Source organism: Leuciscus leuciscus (genome assembly GCF_965113295.1).
Source record: "Leuciscus leuciscus genome assembly, chromosome: 1".
Taxonomy (NCBI): domain Eukaryota; kingdom Metazoa; phylum Chordata; class Actinopteri; order Cypriniformes; family Leuciscidae; genus Leuciscus; species Leuciscus leuciscus.
The window spans coordinates 20,731,888-20,737,887 of record NC_138725.1 but is presented as its reverse complement, the minus strand read 5'-3'; the positions used below and the strand labels follow the sequence as shown (position 1 = coordinate 20,737,887).

At 36.5% G+C, this 6,000-nt stretch overlaps 1 long non-coding RNA gene across 1 annotated transcript; it reads right to left on the bottom strand.

Moving 5' to 3' along the window:
• Nucleotides 1-652: 652 nt before the first annotated feature.
• Nucleotides 653-5,683, bottom strand: LOC309503619. Its single transcript, XR_014207781.1, has 4 exons — nt 5,618-5,683; nt 1,202-1,363; nt 993-1,127; nt 653-769 (listed from the first exon to the last, which is right to left on the bottom strand). It is a non-coding gene; the product is annotated as an uncharacterized lncRNA (long non-coding RNA).
• Between the last annotated feature and the right edge of the window lie 317 nt (nt 5,684-6,000).

Here is a 6,000-nt window from a genome sequence, read left to right as displayed (position 1 = left end):
GGTGCCCTTTAAGATGCGTTTTGGTTGATGGGATCAAATTTGGACGATACTAAATACAGGTGTAAATGGGGAGTAAAGTGTTTTGAGCTTGTCCAGTTTAGACGTAAATGTTGTCCTTTGCGTTGTTTTCTGTTAGCGCTTGTCTATACACAGGTTTTGTTACGGTCAACACTTACTGGAAGACTACAATTATCCATCATTGCTTAAACCACAGCAAACTACGCAACTCAAATAGATAATTATGTATAAAAAGTTGAAAAGTAATGGTAAATATTTATCTCACTTGCGGCACCCTCCTCCCCCTTTCTACCGCTCATGTGCATTTGTTATTATGGGAGCCGGCCAACTTTATTGTGTGGAGCTATGTCTACCGAGGTGGGTAATACATCATACACAGTATCATATGGTGTGTGTGTTTATGTTGAATTGCTGTAAAGCAGTTCGCGTTTCTCGCTAATTCTCGCTTCTCACGAGGCTTCCTATTACCAACTTACCGGGACGTTAGTCCCCATGTTGCAAGGGTGGTTTTTTCGCCGGGGAACGCTGGGGGGTGCGGGGAAAGTCACCATTCTCACCATATAAGGTTATTTAACCATCCAAATCATTTCTAAATGGATTTGAAGTTGAAATAGTTGCCAAGTTCCCCTTTAAAGTAGAGGTAATCTGATTTGATCATTTAATACACTGTTAATTACAATAAAAAACTAGCTGAAAACAAAAACCTATTGATAAAATAGAACCAAGACTTGACTTGAGACTTGACTTGGACCTCAAAGACTTTGAAACTTGATTTGGACCTCATGGACGTGAGACTTGACTTGAACCTCATGGACTTGAGACTTGATTTGGAACGCAAAGACTTGACTTGGACCTCATGGACTTGAGACTTGACTTGGACCTCATGGACGTGAGACTTGACTTGAACCTCATGGACTTGAGACTTGATTTGGACCTCAAAGACTTGATTTGGACCTCAAAGACTTGATTTGGACCTCATGGACTTGAGACTTGATTTGGACCTCATGGACTTGAGACTTGACTTGGACCTCAGGGACTTGAGACTTGACTTGGACCTAATGGACTTGAGACTTGACTTGGACCTCATGGACTTGAGACTTGATTTGGACCTCAGGGACTTGAGACTTGACTTGAACCTCATGGACTTGAGACTTGATTTGGACCTCAAAGACTTGATTTGGACCTCATGGACTTGAGACTTGATTTGGACCTCATGGACTTGAGACTTGACTTGGACCTCAGGGACTTGAGACTTGACTTGGACCTCATGGACTTGAGACTTGATTTGGACCTCAGGGACTTGAGACTTGACTTGGACCTCATGGACTTGAGACTTGATTTGGACCTCATGGACTTGAGACTTGACTTGGACCTCATAGACTTGAGACTTGATTTGGACCTCATGGACATGATACTTTTTTTTTTTTTTTTTTTTACATGTTAAAAAAATACAACAACAAAACTAAATAAGAACAAACAGTCAACAAAAAAGATCAGCAGCAGATGATCCAAATAACAGTCATGTTCAAAGGGGTAGGAAGAAGTTAATATAACTTTTCTTGTCCTACCCCCACTTCAATGATATTTTTAGCTGCTTAAATTGTTTGCATCATTATATAGTCAAACTAAATAAAAATCAACAAAGCTCTGAAAATCACTGTTCCAGTTCATATACATCTAGGATTATTTTTTATTTTTTTTTAATTCAGTTGCAATAAGTTTTTACATAACTTTAAATCATTATTGCTGTTGTTCCACAGGATAACACCCTGAGTTGTTATACAGTGGAACTTACTATTTGTTCGAATTAATGGTTTACTAAACATTGATGTTCCTCTGAAATTGTACGTGCTTTCTCTCAGTTGAAAAAGCTCTTGGATATTTCTAGGCAATTGGTTATTATGTGATCTAAAAACAATTTGAATAGTTTTGTAATCAATCAAATCTTTAAACTTGAATATTTTGAGTTTAATGAACAATGGGTTTGTTGGTTCTCTGTATGTAGTTTTATGTATGATTCGAATAGCTTTTTTTGTAGGATGTAGATTGGATGTGTATTTGTTTTGTAAGTGTTCCCCTGTAGGATTGAAAATAATCAAAGATATTTTAAATGAACAAAGATATTTGCTTGACTGTTTTTCTACCCCCTCTTCCTACCACAATGACCATTTGGAGTTCCTAAGGCACAGAGGGGGTGATAGTGATCTAGGCATGCAGGCCAAATGTTTGTACTTTGGGGGTCGATGAATTGTCACACCTTAAGTACAGTGGTGAGAGTGTAATCATCTGATTGGTCAGTTTGAATGTCATTCTGTACCAGAATGCATGGTGTACAAGCATTAGAGAGTCGTGAAAATCCTCAAACTCCAGGAGAACATAGCAAACATCCATATGGTAAAGAAAGCAGGTTTTGCAGTTCCTGTCAGAAAATAGGCCATAAAGAGGGAAAATGCTGGTCACTGGGAAGGGGTAGACCTCCTCCTTATTTTCAGAAAAATAGTAAACCACTTTCTAAGAGCAAAAATCAGCGATCTGCATGTACAGGTAAAACTCTTAGTGAGTTAACTGCTTTGTTCATGCAAGGCCTTCAGCTATTAACTTCACTTGCTGGTGGGTTAGCAGCCCAATAGCAAGAAGTTTAACATCCAAATTGAAATGATCCTGTTTGTATTTTCAAATTTGTAACTGTGCAAAACACATTGTGCTCATAGAACACACTTTATAGTTGTTTGTGCTACATGTGCACATAGGCTAATTAAGTTTATTCTTTAAAACACATGATTGCTTTACTGTAAGTGTTGTATTAAACACTTAGGTTAAAAGGTTGTAGATGCTAAGAATCTAGGCCATGTATCTTGTGTAAACTGGAATAATTGTTGCACTTGAATTGCATAGCAATTTTAAGTTGCACGTGTGACTATGTTGAATTTGTTTGTCTCCTTAGTGGAAAACTCTGCTATTTTTCCATGTAGCTTCAGTAAAACCACGTAAAGGAGCATAGAATTGCCATGTGGCCACATTGTTAATCACAATTTGCATTAACCATGAAAATGCTTTCCTCACAACACGATTCAGTAACTCTGTACTTTGCACTTTTCTCATGCTTCTTAAATTGAAACATTGGTGTGGGAAGATTTTGAGCCAGATCACACCTCATACTCACATTCTCAGGCTGGCTCCCTGTTTCAACAACAGGACCAAATTTGCATCACAATTGTAAAACCATCCTCACCTTTGTTTTGGGGCATGATGAATTTACACATAGCCACAGCTCAATGCAGCCACCATTTGATCTTCACACAATCTCAAATCTGCATCTATCTGATTCTGCCTCACAAAATTAATGCATACAATGTTATTTAAGTTTTTACATCTAGACTGAATTATAACTGTGAATTGCATCCAGTAATTGTTTGTTTTGTTTTTCTTTGGATTTACTTTATCACTTAAGTAATCTTACCAGGTTAAATTTTAAATTGTATGTCAGTATTTCTCATTTTTACCCAAGTACAAATATTTGTATTCTCATTCATGCTTTTGAAACATTTCTGAAACTGAAATGATTTCTGCTTATTTTGTATTTTGTCCATTTTACTTGCAACAATGTTTTTGGACATTAATTCAATTGAATCTCTGTGTTTGGTTACACTGAATATTTTGCTGATACTCTTCATGGAATGGAGTTTTAAACCAGCATTTGTTGTTTTGTTGAAATGCAATTTATTTAAATGTTTCCAGAAACAGTGTAAGAGCTTGTAAGATCTTCTTTTATTCTCCCTTGACCATCTTTTTAAGTACATCAATTTAAGGGCTTTTTACCAGAGACTAATTTTAATCTGACCATATCCTTTGACCAATGACAAATGCCATGTGTCTGCTTTTGCTGTTTGTTGTGCTATATGCTCTTTTAAGATCACAGGATCCCTGCAACCAAAGTTCACATCCTGTGTCCCGTCTCATAAAGAAGAACCAACGTTTCCAGATTCAGTGCCTGTTCTTGTGGAGGTGTGAAGTGTTCGATGGATGATTTCCATATCTATGAACGGTGCCTCGCCCCATGCAGGGCTGAAGGAGAACAAAGACTGAACATTAACCAACTGAGATTGCAACTAATGTACTAACTTTTGATTTGGTATTAACTTTGAAGTGCTACATATTGCAATACAATATCGTCACTATCTATAGCAATGCTCTCCCACAAATATTAAGCTATTGTAACTGTACTTATTTCCGTCGTTGGTATAAGTGACAGTGGGTGGTATAGACAAGAAATGTGCAGTTTTCTAACATCTTGCCAATATCGTTTCTTTAGTCATTCGGCAGTTCTTGCAGCATGAACCAGGAATTCCACCCTTCCACCCCCATACTTCCACACAATAAGTAATGTATGGGAGTATGAAGGAGCAGTACAACATACTTAGAGAAGCCTTATTCAGTAGTTCTTTGGCTTTATTTAAAATTGCTAATGACTTGGATATTTTGGTTTTAATATACTTTATATGAGGTTTCCAGCTTAATTTATTATCAATAACTACCCCAAGAAATTTTATTTCAGATACTCGTTCTAGTTCTATATCATTTATCATAAGTTTCTTATCTGTGTCTGTTAATCGTTTCCCAAATATTATAAATTTGGTTTTACTCAAATTCAGTGTTAGTTTATTTTCATCAAACCAAATCTTCATCCTACTCATTTCCTTTTCCATGGTATCCACAAGCTTCTCCAAATTTTCACCACAACATAGTAGGTGTGTGTCATCACCAAAAAGAATGGTTTCCACAATTTGTGACACTTCACATAATATTATTTATATAAAGGTTAAATAATAATGGACCCAACACTGAACCCTGTGGCACCCCACATGTAACCTGCAACAGCTGTGATTTATTGTTTTGTATTTCAACATACTGTTTTCTGTTCTCTAGGTAACTGGATAACCATGTCAGTGCAATTTCTCTAATACCATATCTTTGTAGTTTTTTAATGAATAATTTGTGATCTACAGTATCAAAAGCTTTTTTGAGATCTAGAAAATCCCTACTGCATATTGCTTCCTGTCTATGGCATTTGTAACTTTTTCTATAAATTCTATCAGTGCAAAAGAAGTTGATCTGTCAGCTCTAAAACCATATTGTTGTTAATATAAAATGCTATGTTTGACGATAAAATCATCTAGCCTTGTAAAAAAAAAAAATTCCAGTATTTTAGAGAACTGTGGAAGCAATGAGATGGGTCTGTAGTTGTGTAGTATATGTTTGTCTCCAGTTTTATATATTGGTATTACTTTAGCTATTTTCATTTTATCTGGAAAGACACCAGTTTGTAGGGACTGGTTGCAAATATGGGTTAGAGGTCTTGCTATGGATTCAATAATGTTTTTGACTGTGCACATATCAATATCATGGCAGTCAGTAGACTTCTTACTCTTCAATTTATTTACAACATCGATAAGTTATTTTTCATCAGTCCCTCTTATAAATATTGTTTCTTCAACAAATAACTTCTTACTTTCTACTCTATCACTACTACCCGTTTTTGGAATATCCCTTGCCAGTCCCGGACCAACATTGACAAAGTATTTATTGATTTGATTTGGACCTCAGGGACTTGAGACTTGACTTGGACCTCATGGACTTGAGACTTGATTTGGACCTCATGGACTTGTGAACATGTCTAAGCCTGGATGATGTGTAACACTGCATGTTGTCATAAGAGATTTAGTCTTTTTACTCATGTAAATAATGCATTTACAGTCAATCTCCTTTATAAAGAAACCCACTACACTCAACAAACATGCTCTGGTCACGGCATCCTCCATCCACAGGTTGTTTATTTTTGTAAATGCTGTGTTTAAAGATGCCGTTGTCTGCCATTTCAGACTTCCTACTGTTGGTGTGAATGCAACTAGGAAAATGATCCGGAGTATCTTATTACTGTATTACGAGATGTTGAGTCATTATTGTGATGAAGTCCCATTATGA